The following is a 14793-nucleotide window of genomic DNA, read 5'->3' as shown; positions in this document are numbered from 1 at the left end:
TGTGTGTGTGTGTGTGTGTGTGTGTGTGTGTGTGTGTGTGTGTGTGTTACAGGCATGCCACAATGCCTGTGTGGAGCTCAGAGGACGGTGTATGGTAATTTGTTCTTTCCTTCTAACCTGTGGATCGAATGTCAGGTTTGATTAAAGAGCACCCTCACCCCATACACCATCCTGCCAGTCTTCATCTTTCCTCTTAGAAAGAATTCTCTCTGTTTCTTCTTCCTTTCTTTGCCAGCATTGGGTAGCAGACTCAGGTCCTTACACATCTAAGCTTATTTGCTGTCTACCAGAGAACCATGCCCAAGATGTGCTGCTTGATAAAGGTGCTAAGAACTGAACTCAGGTGTTCTGTAAGAGTATGGGCTCTTACATGCTGTGGACCTCTCCTGCCCCTCAAGAACTAGTTCTTAATCCAGTTCTTAGCCACATAATAAAACCGTCAACACTTTTAGCATACAGCCCAACCTGAGCCAGTAATCTAATATATTATAATTAATGTCAGCACCAATACAACATTTTGATCACCATATCTGTTACAAAAATAAAAATCTAAAGGGGTTAAAGCTATGCAATAACTCTGCCCTTGAATTTTCCAGGCAATTTCATTATTAAATTCCTCTTTCAAAAGAGATCTCTATTGTATTCAGTTCAGACTTTGGTAGATGGCAGGGGTGGGTTTTTTCTTTTTTCCCTCTGAGGTCACCAGTGCTTTTAAGCACTGCCTAAAGTGCACCCGGTGTTGATTACCATACCTCAGATTAACTAGATTTAGCATGCAACAATCATACTCCATTCATCAGGGCCCATCTCTGGTGAATTGTGGACATTAATGACAGTTGCAAGAGCTCAAATATTATATAATCACTAATTACATTCTGCGCAATTAGTAGAGGCTCATCAGTGTGAATCACTAATGGCTGATCACCCTGCTCTCTCTGGGAGGAAATAGGCCGGCTGCATAATTTTTTTCTGATTGTATTAGCATAGGCACAAATGTTATTAGCAAACTTTGGTAATCATGAAGAGGCTGAGCTGTGGTGGGCGAAGGCAAGAGACTCCACCTGATAGGTGCAGGCACTTCACCTTGAACTCAAAGATGTGTGTTTGCGATTCGGGCTCCGTCTCTTTCACCCACTAGCTTCCAAATGGAAAACGCACACAGCATCCTAGCCAAAAAGGAATGGATGCAAGGCCATTTAAAGAAACAAACCAAAAAGAGCAGCCTGTGGACCTATCTTCTTAAAATGTGTTCTGAAAGCCAAACTTAGGGAGTCTAGGGGATATCAAACTCTGAAGCCAGTGGCTAAATGAAGGTCTACTTTTAAAGATTAGAGTGCTTACATAAACTTTATTTACCTTCCATATGCTGGCTTACTTTCTTATTTGCTAACATTGTCACTGTACAGTTCATTAGACTAGGTAGAGTATGCAGCAGAAGACAGTGGTTTGCCTTCTCTCCTGGGGCCACAAGTGGCCAGGCTTCTTGTCACTCTGACTTTTCTTTGTGCATGAGCACCTCTGGAGTCTGTGTGTGTCCAAATCCCCTCTCTGAAGAAGCGCACCATTCAGATGCCTCATTTTTTGCCTTAATTGCATCTTTAAATGCCCTTCTTCAAACAGCCCCATTGTGCGCTGCCGAGGGTTGGGCTTCAACATGAATTTGGCAAGAGAGTATTTCAGCTCATAGCTGGACATGGTCCAACACAAGAAGTTCTCGCTGAAGGGTTGGAGAGAGGCTTGATTAGGGCCATGCTGGAAATAGTATTTGGGGAAAAGTGCTAGCAGCTTTGTGTAACTGCCAAACGTGTAGCCACTATGAGTGACGAACTGATTTTTAACTTTTTTTTTCATTTTAATTCATTTGAGATTTAAAACTAAAGGTGTGTAAATATTCTACTGCTTATTTTGTTTGGGTAAGGTTAAATGTCATTTCAACCACTGAAATTGCAATGTCTAACTTAAGCTGGGTTATCAATGTTGAATATATATTAGCATTCAGAGACAGAACAACAAGAAGAAAAAAACAAAACTCAACAAGTTTACCATTGTGTATGGAAATGAAAACTGTTTTAAATCTGTTGGGATAACTGATCTATGCTTGTAAAATTGATTGTACCTGTTTCTTTTGGGGGGCTGACAGTGTGATAAAAATTAGTGAGTTACATGCGTGCTTCTCTCCATGTGTCTACTGGACAGAACCGAGCTAACTTATCCTACGGGTATTCACCAGAGTTGGGTCAGTGCACAAGCTAAGTTATAGCTTCCTCTTGCCAGAACATTTAAGGTTCTAGTTTCTTTGGGACTCTCTATAGTCATATTAAAGTAACCAAACCATTGCTCCCTAGGTGTTAATATAGTATTAATTTTTCTTATTACTTGTTATGCAGTCAAGCTGCCGTAATAATCACTTTCTTAATAATAGTAGTTTTCTTAATAATGATTTTTTTTAAATATTAGAATTGAAGGGTCAGATTTTTTTTCTCCATAATGAAAAAGTTAATGCTGTTATTCTGGTATTCTACTTCTGCCACCACCACCCTGAAAAAAATCTAGCTTAGTTTGCCTCCCCACACCACCCCATCTAAGTTACCTCCTTCTCGGGTTGCTAGGAAGTCCCTGGGTAAGGCAGCTGATATCCTTCATTTAATTAATACACATTGAACAAGTGAACATCTCCAGTTTCTTCTTCTGTAGTATGATGAGCTCAGAAAGGTCCAATGGGGTCTTTGGTTCTGGAATATCTTTGAAATACAGTCTTTGCTGTGACAGTTAAGGAGTCTGAAGGATTGTAGGAATCCAATTCCAGAATTTCATAAGACTACTTTGGGGATGCATTTCTTATATTACAAAATAAAATTAAACACTGAAAAATCACATTAGAAATGAAAGCATTGAACATCACAGCACCAAGGATTAAAGGTTCAGAGTTCAAACAATAGTCAATATTAGGTCAAAATAACTATTGGTTCTTTCTAACCCTTTTGTGTAGTTCTTGTTTGTTTGTTTGTTTGTTTGTTTGTTCCTGGTTTTTGTTTGCAGTTCTGAAGATTAAATCCAAAACCTTGTGCATGCTGAGCTGAACCCCTAACCTTTAACCTCTTCTTAAGCAGCTTAATTCCCCCAAGGGCATAAGGAACAAGTAACAAACACGAGAGAGAACATGGAGACATCTGACTCCATAAGGCAGGTTGTATTTACCCCACCCACCAACACATGTAAATGTTCCCATTCTTATCACTAGCAATAGAGAATGCCAGAAAGTCCCTAAACGACCAGAGAACTGGGCCAATATCACATCTGCATTCTAAAATACACAAAGGGGAAAAATCAAAGAGATACTTTTCCCCCTTATCTCTTTGTTCTTCCTGGCGTCAGTGAGCCTTTAGGAATAATGAAATCAGGGCAAACATTTATTGGAAGGACGCTAGCTTTGAAGATCATTTGCTACCTAACTGGCATGGTCATTTACATGGAATTCAGGGAGAATTTCAAAGAGTTTCTCTCTCTTGTTACTGGGATAAAAGGGAGACTCAGGTGTTGAAAGTGTGTGTGTGTGTGTGTGTGTGTGTGTGTGTGTGTGTACTGTTTAATATTTGATGAGGCTTCCATTTCACACACAAGGATTCCCATATGGATTTTATTTTTCTGTCTTTAATTGAAGTGGTTCAGATTGAATCAATGGTGAAAAAAATGCATCCAGATTCGAAAAGGAAAAAATATTTCCAGTCAGAGAAGTGGCACACAAGTGTCTGGCTTCACATGCAAGAGATTTCCCAAATGTGTGGTCGCTGCAACATCTGTTTAGTGGAAAAGACTGGATGGAAAGTTGGTAATGGCTCCCAGAAGAGAAGCACAAAGAGCCTACTGACAAAGGGAAGACGAAGAGCCAAGGCCTCATCTAGTATACCAAGCTTAGTAGAAAAATGGTGAAAGAAGAAAATTAAGAGCCAGAGAGCAGTCATATTAAGTAGAGCTTAGAGACAGTATATTTTGATAGTTAAAAAGACCCGCCTGTCCTCTCTGGTGTCACTTCTCTACCAATGACCTGAGCTGTTCAGAAAATGGGCATCTAAAATCAGTGGGTCCAAATCCTGAATCTCCCTCTTCTCTCCTGCAGCCCACTCCTCATTCTGTACTATCACCTATGTGAAAGACAAAGGCACTGTTCTAGACAACCGTGAAATACTAGAGACAAAATACAAGAAAGCAGGCAGGATCCACAGCTAGGGGCCCTGGACACTTAGATGAGGAGACCATCAAGAAACAGCGAGCACTGAAAAGAAAGAAATGACAAGACAAAAGAGGCAGATGAAAGAAGCAAGAGCATCAACACATAAAAGGACACATTTTGTCTCTACACACAAGTGATATGCTGTATTATAAAAAATTCAAAGATACTTATAATGGAAACAAATGGAATAAGGCCATTTTGAAAGTTCCATATTAAAAAATAATTTTATTTCTGTATACCATAAACAAATAAATGGAAAAAGATTATATATCTCCATGATATAAATATGTGTATACATAGTTGTATCTATGTGGGCACATGTGTGTGTAGGTACATATATCTGTGCCTGTTTTAAATAAACAGAAGATGACATCAGGTGTCTTCTTGGATCTCTCTCCACCATATTTGAGTTGGGGTCTCTCATTGAACTCAGAGATCACAAATTGAGCTAATCTATCTTGCCAACTTGCTCTAGGGATTCTCTGTCTCTGCTTTAGTGCTGAGGGATGACAAGCTGGCTGCCAGTCCTACATAAGTGCTAGGAATTCAAACACTGCTCCTCCTACTTGCAAAGCAAGAGCTTTATCTACTGTGTCATTTTCCCATCCCCAGAAAAAGAAATTCTAGAAATGTCATTTGCAGTAGCATCAAAAACGTCCAGTACCCAGATATGAGTGTACCAGAGTTGCAACACATTTACAGTACTGTACTATTGCTTTGAAAAACTGAAAACGAGAATAAGGGAGAGATAATTTTCAGTGCATAGAAGGCTCAATATTGTAAAGATAAAAATTCTCCCCATACTGATCCATTTACTCAACATAATTCTAATCCAAGTTCCATCAGGCTTTATTTAGAAATCGACAAATTGATTCTTAATGTATATGGAAATATAAAGGACCCAAATTAGCAAAAAAAATTCATAAGAGGAAAAGGAACATGTTTCAAGACTTACTGTGAAATTATGCTAGTGAAAACAGCACAGTGTTGCTTCAAACATACATGCATAGACCAATGTAGCATAGACCAGTGTCAAGTGTAGACCCACAAATGTGTAGTCAGTTAGCAATCAACAAAGATGCCACAATAATCCAGAGAGGAAAGGAAAATGTTTTCAATAAATAGTGTAGAGGGTGGGAGATGAATCGTGTAAGTCTGTGCAGATGCTCTATACGGACATTACTTCCATTCTTGAGGACAGAGCCCTCCTGTTTTAATCACTTCCCTCAAAGATCCCCACCTCTTAGGACTACCACCTGGGGGTAAGGCTTCAACATGAATTTTGAAAAGACACTGTATAAAGTAACTTTTACTTCTTGTGATGAAAAAAAAAAAAAGACATCAGCAGCTGAGGGAAGAAAGAGTTTCTTTTGGCTTACACTTCCAGAGAGACAGTCTATTATGGTGGGGAAAGCATGGCAGCAGAAACAGGAAGCTAGCTAATCACAGTTTTATCCATACACAAGAAGCAGACATAAAGAAAGAACAGGACGTGAGAGCAGCTATGAATCCTCAAAAATTGTGTCCAATGACAGACTTCTACCTCCTGCAGGCATCATAACTAAACAGCACTGCTGACTGGGACCAAGTGTTCATGAGCATGGGGAAGGGGACGTTTCTCATTTAAACAACCAAAGAAGCAAACACTCAAACTAGAGAAATGTCAATCATTACAATGTTTTTCATATGGAGAACAGATGCTATAGCATGTTGCTGGAGTCTCTTTGCCAAGACTAAGACACTTGTTCTTTAGTGACCAAGTTGTAATTATAATTTAATGTCAGAAGTTGGCAGTTGAAACTGGATCCTGGAAGCATAAAGGACCATTTATGTTTTTACTGGTGTTAATAGTCAAAACTTCCATAATAATTATATATACATACACACACACACATATATGTACACACACACATAATAATATCGTCCTGATATGCTTCTCTGTTGCTGTGACAAAGCCATGACAAAAAGCAACTTGGGAAGAAAAAGGCTTACTTTAGCTTCTAGGTAATATTCCACCATCAAGAGTACCCAAGGCAGGATATCCTAGAGGCAGGAACTGAGGCAGAGACCCTAGAGGAACTTATTGGCTTGCTTTTGTTAAGGTATTTTTATTATAGCAACAGAAAAGAAACTAATACATTATTCCTACAAAATTCATGCTGAAACTTCATCACCAAGTATTAAGAGGTGGAAGCTATTCTGTCCTCACCAATAGAAGTAATGCCCACATACAGCTGGCTCATTTAGCTACCTTAACTGTACAGCTCAGGTCCACCTACCAAGGGACAGCACCAGCCACAGTGAGCTAGGCCATCTACATTAATTAACAATTAAGAAAATTGCCACTGACTTTGCCTGATGGATAAACTGTAAAACATATATGATTGTGTTTGGACAATGTTCTTCACGCAGTGCTAAGCCTTGGGTGCTTTCCACGAATCCTCAAACCTTCAAAACCAGTATCCTGTGAGAGACTCTTATGCAACATTTGACAGGTTCTGTAGCCAGCTTGACGTATGGCTTTGTAACCAACACCACGAACCCAACCACAGCTTCTGCGTGCTTCCTATGGGGAATGGAGGAAGCCCTGAGTAAATGTGTAAGGATGAAGTCCTGAATGAACGTGTATTATTGACATGGATGCAGCCATGTCATTGATACCAGTGTGCCAAGTATATGGCAAAGCCTTCTTCAGGTGTCTTAGTAGGGTTACTATTGCTGTGATGAAACACTATGACCAAAGCAACTTGAGGAGGAAAAGGTTTATTTCATTCACAGCTCCATATATCGGTTTGTCTTAGAGTTTCTTTTGCTCTGAAGACAGCATGACCACAGCAACTCTTACAAAGAAAACATTTAATTGGGGCTGGATTACAAGATCAGTGATTTAGTCCTTTATTGTTATGACAGGAAGCATGGTAGTGGAGAGACAGATATGGTGATGGAAAAAGAGCTGAGAGTTCTTCATCTGGATTTGAAACCTCGAAGCCCACCCCCAAGTGACATACTTTCTCTAACAAGGCCACACCTCCTAATGCCACTCCCTAAGCATTCAAATATGAGTCTATGGGGGCCATTCTTATTTAAACTACCACAGAGTTCATTATCAAAAGTAGTGAGGGCAGGAACTCAAGTAGGGCAGGAAACTGGAGGCAGGAACTGAAGCAGAGGCCATGGAGGGGTGCTACTTATTGGCTTGCTCCTCATGGTTTACTCAGCCTGCTTTCTTAGAGAACCCAGGACCAGGGATAGCACTACTCACAATGGGCTGGGTCTTCCCCCACCAATCACTACAGCCCGATCATATGGAGGAATTTTCTCAATTGGGGTTCCTTCTTTTCAGATGACTCTAACTTGTGTCAAATTGACATAAAACTAGGCAGCACACCAGGTGAGACTCAGGAAACTGGCAAAGCCTTTCTCTGGTTCAAGAGTATTTACAAAGAATTGACTAATATGTGCAAAACTAGTAATTGCAGCTTCCTGCTCCCAGATGACTGTAACCTGAGACTGCATTGCCACAGAGACCAACTACTGAGATTACCTAAACCCTGTCCTGTGTTGTACATAATAAATGCTCAGGTTCCTGAGCATGTAGAGCTGGTACCACTCTATCAGAATGAGCATAGTCCACCTGATCCCAGCTTTTCTATATATCTGTCTGCCTGCCTCTCCTTTATTCATTCCCTCATTATCCCAGTCAGATTTCTAGACCAAGTTATGCAGGAAATGGCACACTTCCTAGAATATTTTGCCTCAATGATGATCGTCTCTTTTAAATCTCAGCTTTTTTTTTAAGTCCTAGCTAGCCAACATCAATTGTCATAGTTAATCACAAGTAAGTTTTACTTCCACAGATTGCTAACGCCAACTATCACATGAGCAGCCCTAACAGGGTCTTTGATTCCCTCTGAAACGTCACAAGCCAGGCCTTCATCATCTTAATTTCCATCAACATTTTTATCTTTCAAATTCCCACTGCTAAATAGAGAAATGTTTCCACAATCTTCCCAAAACCAACATGATCAGGTCTATCACAGCAAGATTCTACTTTCTCATACCACTTTCTGTCCCTGTTTGCTTTCTGTTATTGTGATAAGACACCATGACCAAAGGCCATGTGGGGAAGAAAGGATTTATTTGAGCTGACAGGTTACAGTCCATCTTTGAGTGAAGCCAAGACAGGAAGCTAGAGGCAGAAACTGAAGCAGAGACCACAGAAGGAAACTACTCACTAGCTTGCTCAGTCCATTTTCCGAAGAGTCAATGGTACACTTATTATTTGTATTCTTTATATTTGTGCATAAGGTAAATTACAGAATCTGTGATTTTAACTTCCCTCAATCTCATGGTTGCAGGTGGAAGATACAAGACTCCTGTCAGAGGTAAAGACTTTATTGCTTATAGGAGCCATGAGTTTCTATGTCTGCAAGTGTGCAGCTGATCAACATGGCCACAAAGTACCACAAGGGTGATATGGAGGTAAGCCCTCGTGAGTAACATACACGCAGAATGTTTGCATTAGACTTGAAAAACCCTAGCTTAGAAAACCCCAGTCTGCCGGGCGGTGGTGGTGCACGTCTTTAATCCCAGCACTTGGGAGACAGAGGCAGGCGGATTTCTGAGTTTGAGGCCAGCCTGGTCTACAGAGTGAGTTCCAGGACAACCAGGGCCACACAGAGAAACACTGTCTCGAAAAACCAAAAAACAAAACAAAACAAAAAAAAAACAAAAACAAAACAAAAAAAAGAAAACCCTAGTCTGTTAAAGTGACCACAAGCAAACTGTTCAAATGCTTCTTTAGAACACATTGCCAGTTTTAATACTGCCTCTCTTCAGAGTGCATTGCTCTGTATTCCAAGGTATTCTGTACAGTCCAAAGAATGATCTGTGATGGCTATACTCTATACTTTTGATGTGAACAAATAGGTTTATTCTGCTTCTAGCAAGCCATAGGAGAAGAATGGGGGGTGGGGGTGGGGGGGACAGATAGCAGAACATCATCAATTCAGGTGCAAAACATCCAGGAGAAATCAAATGGGGAGGCCCTAAATAGGCAGTCAACTGGACTCTCAGGCGAGGATTCAAAATAAAAGAAGAAATAGCAGTAGATAGAGATGATATAATGAAATTAGGTGCTCACAGTATCCTACAGACACTGACTGGAGAAGTTGAGGTGGCCAGCTAGAATCTCTAACTGAACTTTCTCTCCAAGGATGATCTTCTCATAGCAAACTGTATATTTCAAAAACCTAAAAGAAGGATTTTTAAATATTCTTGACATACGGTGTAAAGGTTATGATTTGCTGAAGAATGATATCCAAGACTCAAATAGTGTGTAAAAGCAAAGAGTGTTTTATTCTGCAGAAGTCCAGCATGCTGGGGTCTCCCATTCTAAGATGGAGACAACCAAGTGAGCTCTCAGGCCCGATTTAAAGCACGTTAGGGGAATTACAGTAGGTGACCTTTACCTTGCTCCATCTCTAGGGACATTCCAGAACCATTACAGGGCATGGGGGGCTGGGAACTGTTGCTGACCCATTGCCCTTGCTTCAGGCCAGGTGGTGGGGCAGCTTCTGATGGCAGGGCAGTTTCTGACTAGCTGCCTGAACCCTGAGTTTTTGTTTTTTCTAGTAACTGACTTCCCTGGGCTTGCCTGGACTTGCCCAGGTCTTAGGCCTACTCTCCTGAACTGCCAATTTGAAGCCTGTCATGGAGTCAATCTAACCTTCTCAACAGAAAGGAGGAGGAATATGCTTGACTTAAACGTTCCACAGTATATACATACACATGTCAAAATAACATCTGCACCTCATTAACATGTGCCTTTGGTTTTGTCAATTCAATTTTTTTAACTTTTTTTTTATTTTTAAAAGAACAAAAAGCCTAACAAATACTGTCACTGCCTCTGCTCAGAAGATATCAGATAAGAGAGCTATATCAAACTACCTCCCAACGGTATTACAGACAAGTCAGAAAACAAAGATCCTTAGACATTCCCCTTATCCTGATCCCAGAGTGAATTGTGATTTGTTTGGTACATACCTTTCCAGAACACTCTCTTGAAAAGTACAAGTATATATTTGCCTATACAAACTTCTATTTGTGATATATGTGTATTTGTGTGTGTATATATATGTATATGAGTATATATGTAGTATATATGTATATATGTGGCATATATACAGTATGTATATATGTGTGTAGTATATATGTAGTATATATGAATTTATACATATATGTGTATATGCATATATACAATACATGTATATATGTATTTATGTAAAATATATCTATGTATACTACATATATCTCTACATGTTACATATATACATATGTATATAATACTATACATATATGTATTATATACATATATAGAACATATATATATACATATATATATACACGTAGTATACACACACAGTAGAGACATACACAAACACACACTGAACCCTACATGTAATTTTGCAACTTGTTTTTATTAAACAGATTCTTGGCATATTTTCCTTCTCTCTCCTTGTCATACATGCCAATGACTCTCCCTCTTTCTAATCTACATAAAGAGCCTTGACAGAGATGTGCCAGTTTAGCATGGCCTTCCTTTGGGCTATGGCTAGTTCCTCTACCATCACCTCTGTTATACGGTGCTGACAGACAGGACTCTTCATAGATATTTTACCTAAGGTGAATTCCAAAAGGATTCTTGCCAATTTGTCCCCTAAGATCATTGTCTTAATTATATCCCACTGATAGTTTGTGAAAGTGTCATTTCCCTACAGCCTTGCTGGCCATATATTGTTGTTCATTGTCATTGTTGTCATTTGGAAGAGAGGTGAGATCCTGCAAGGTGTTTTATTTCCATCTTTCCAATCTCTAGTAAGGTGAACATATTTTCATATTTCATTTCCTGGGTTGCCGAATAGAACATTTACATGCCAAGACCTTCAATAAACACATTTTGTGAACCAACTTAGTTTAATTTTCACAACCTGTGTCAGCCAGTTTATCATTACCATAGTAAAGACTTGAGATAATCAGCTTAAAAAGAGAAAAAGTCACTTTGGATTCAGAGTTTGGTGGCTTCAGTCCACGGTCAGTTGGCCCTATGGCTTGACTCTGGAGCAAGGTAGCATATCATGGTGGGGACCATGTGGTAGAGGCTCATGACTGTGGGTAGAAGCAAATTCTTCTTTAAAATTAATTTCACAATATGTTCTCTTCTTAGCAAAATAATCCCCATTCTGGTAATAACATGTGAAGCCTCAAATCCACGCTTCTCAGCTTTTCTGTAGATGGAAATCAGTTACAGGTACAAAGCCAAGAGTGGACTGTCTCATAAAACTCCTGTACAGGAGTGATGGTTCCCCAGCTCTTTTGCCTTGCTATCCTTCTTCCTTCTTTATCAGATGAGAAGACCAAGGCTGCAGCAACCACTGTACAACCTCAAGGCAGCCTTGAAGTGAACTGAGATTGGACTGGAATGATGGAAACCAGGCAGACTAAAAATACAAAAGGAACCTGGGACACAGACATCATAGTGGCTGTCCTTTTCCACCCTAGGTGACGACTCTGAATTTTCATTATATGAGCAAGGCCACTCGGCTCTTCTCTGATCATTGATATGATGATGGAGCCAGGACTTTGAGCAAAGACAAGGCCATGGACAGATCCCTTTAAATATGCTGAGTAATTCCTTTTCTAGGAAAGAATTTTGATGTGGGACTGTCTTCCAGGCAGGACATGACCATTGCCCTTCGTAAATCAGAGCAGCTGTGGTTTATACCCACACAGACTCCTGATCTTGGTTTCACCACTATAGTTGTTGATGATTTTTAAAGAGAGAGAGAGAGAGAGAGAGAGAGAGAGAGAGAGAGAGAGAGAGAGAGAGAGAGAGAGGAGAAATTGGTCTTCTCATCTGATAAAGAAGGAGGAAGGATAGCAAGGCAAAAGAGCTGGGGAACCATCAGTCCTGTACAGGAGTTTTATGAGACAGTCCACTCTTGGCTTTGTACCTGTAACTGATTTCCATCTACAGAAAAGCTGAGAAGCGTGGATTTGAGGCTTCACATGTTATTACCAGAATGGGGATTATTTTGCTAAGAAGAGAACATATTGTGAAATTAATTTTAAAGAAGAATTTGCTTCTACCCACGTAATTTCTCCCTGACTTCCTTTTCTACAATGTAAATAAATCAGTCTTTGTGCCATACGCTTACAGTGAAAGGCCAATGATGAAGTACACACAAGCTTTTCAAAAATGAACACGGGAGGACTCATTATATGAATGTTGAATTCCAGAGTATGTATTCCCACCATGTTCAGAGAGCCCATAGTTACCATTATCAGATTTTGGTGACTCCAGTTTTCCTTTTCTTTTCCACCATTGTGACTTGGAGATCCTCTGAGACATGAGAATAATCTCAGAATAGAGTACCGTTGTCCTATGGAAGGACCGGTGACCGTGAGTGTGTGTGTGTGGTGTGTGTGTGTGTGTGTGTGTGTGTGTGCACACATGTGCATGCACGCCTGTTTAATACTTAACCTATTTCTTCTTGAGGTTTATATATTTTATGCAAAGAATTGCTGAATATTCATTGACCCATCCGGTATCTGCAAGTATGCTATTAGAAATGCATTACTTATCTGTATTTTTGAAATGTTGAAATAATTCAGTGTTGATCCTTTGTGAGATAGGTTTGCTACCTTTAAACTGAAGTGACAATGACACCCAAGCCGGCTCAAGTTGTACTCATATCCTTGATGTCTCTAACAAACCAGAGCCTGCATGTGAGAATCCTGTATGTCACTATTAAATTGAAAAAGGCCTGAAATATCAAAAGCTCACTTCTGGTAGGGGAGGGAAGCGAGAAAAAGCAGAGGAATGGTTATTCATGAATCACTGACAGGCTGCCACCATGAATAACAGCATCCTCGCTCTCCTCTTCTCAGGCCTCATAATTTTTTCCCTGAAGATGTTTTACCTGCACAGGAAGAACTGGGCTGGTGGCATGTCTAGTAAAGATGATTTTTAAGGCCTCTTAAAACGCACAAGCCTGTATTTAGGTTACAGGCCTTTCCTTTTGCATACAGCAATGTCCAATCCATCTCAGCTGTAGGATAAGACAGACCACAGTGATTTGTCATGGTTGGCCCTGGGTTTTGTGACATTCTTGGTGATATGAAGAGAGCTCACTAGTGAGAGAACTTCTTTCTAAAAATTACAAGCAAAGGAGTCTAGATTCCAGCTCTTGCTACCTTAAACTTGGAGAGCCCATAGCATGAGTGCCAGCAATAGACAGTTGGAGAACATCAGGCCTTTCCTCATAAAAGGCTTTGAATGCCTTCAAAACACAGCACGGAAAAAATAATCAGGTAAAGTGTAGCTTCTGGGTGTTTTTCTGCCCTTCCATTGTTTCAACAAGGGGTTGCTGCTTTCATGGGGCTGACAGGCAAAGCAATGTGACATTTTTGTTTGTTTCCCTCTCTCCTCTTATGAAAGATATTTATAGTCTTGTAGTTGCATTTGCTCCCGCTTTCCCACCCAGTTATCTTCTTGGGTGTGGATTAAGTGTAGATCTGGGTGTTGAAAGACATTTACATAAGTGCTGTTTGTGAACACCAAGGCCAGTACGTCTATTATCGGCAGAACATTTAAATCTTAATGACTGGCATTGTTGTCTAAAAGACGTTGTTTTTCCCGCTGAGAAACTGCATTAGATTCAAGAAAAGGAGCTCATTTCCATTCTCTCAGCAGTCTCTCTAGAAATGACATGCAGTGCTTGAAACTGTTTATTTCCAAATTCAGGCCTCCCTCGCATCAGTCATCAGCTTCAATTACCAGTTTTCCGGAGCCGAGCCATCAGGCAGTCTGACACCGGGGTCCGGCCTAATTCCCACCTTCTCCAGAGTCAAGAGCATAATGTGCGGATGAAAAGGTGCAAAATAGCCTGGACTTCATTAGCATGCAGGGCCTGGCTGTTCATTTGCTGGCTGCGAATGGAAGTTCTGACACTCGGAGCTTGCTGCAAAATGAGAAAAGTCCTCTTCAGGGGAGATGGGGTCCTTGGTGGCGAGAAAAAGGTCATCAAAAAGCCAGCCGCTGCCCTTGCTCCCTGCTCTCCATGACTGCTTATTGATTCCAGGAACACCTCATTACACGCCGGATCAACATATTATTGCCATGTTCTGGGACTGAATTGTTTACAAGTGTCTTTATCGCCAGCAAAGGCCTGCCCGGAGATGCGTGACTACACTCATTTGGCTGTGACCCGCCAATTATGTGTTATCCGATATGTTGCTGGGTATCTTGATCTTTGCCCGGGTCTTCTCCTGGCATCAACACAGTCCCATTTACTACTTCTTTCCACCACTCTTTGGAAAAGTAGCCATTAGTCTGTCAGTGTGTGTTTGTGTGTGTGTGTGTGTGTGTGTGTTACCTCAGCTACAGGAAATATAAACATCTTTGCTCAATTTCTTGCTGTACACTAGGACCACAGTAATTTGAGGAAAAGAAATTCTCTCTCTCTCTCTCTCTCTCTCTCTCTCTCTCTCTCTCTCTCTCT

This window comes from Grammomys surdaster, unplaced genomic scaffold, assembly GCF_004785775.1.
Source record: "Grammomys surdaster isolate TR1022 unplaced genomic scaffold, NIH_TR_1.0 129, whole genome shotgun sequence".
In the NCBI taxonomy this organism is placed as follows: Eukaryota; Metazoa; Chordata; class Mammalia; order Rodentia; family Muridae; genus Grammomys; species Grammomys surdaster.
The sequence above is the reverse complement of the archived record's forward strand: the minus strand, read 5'-3'. Positions refer to the sequence as shown.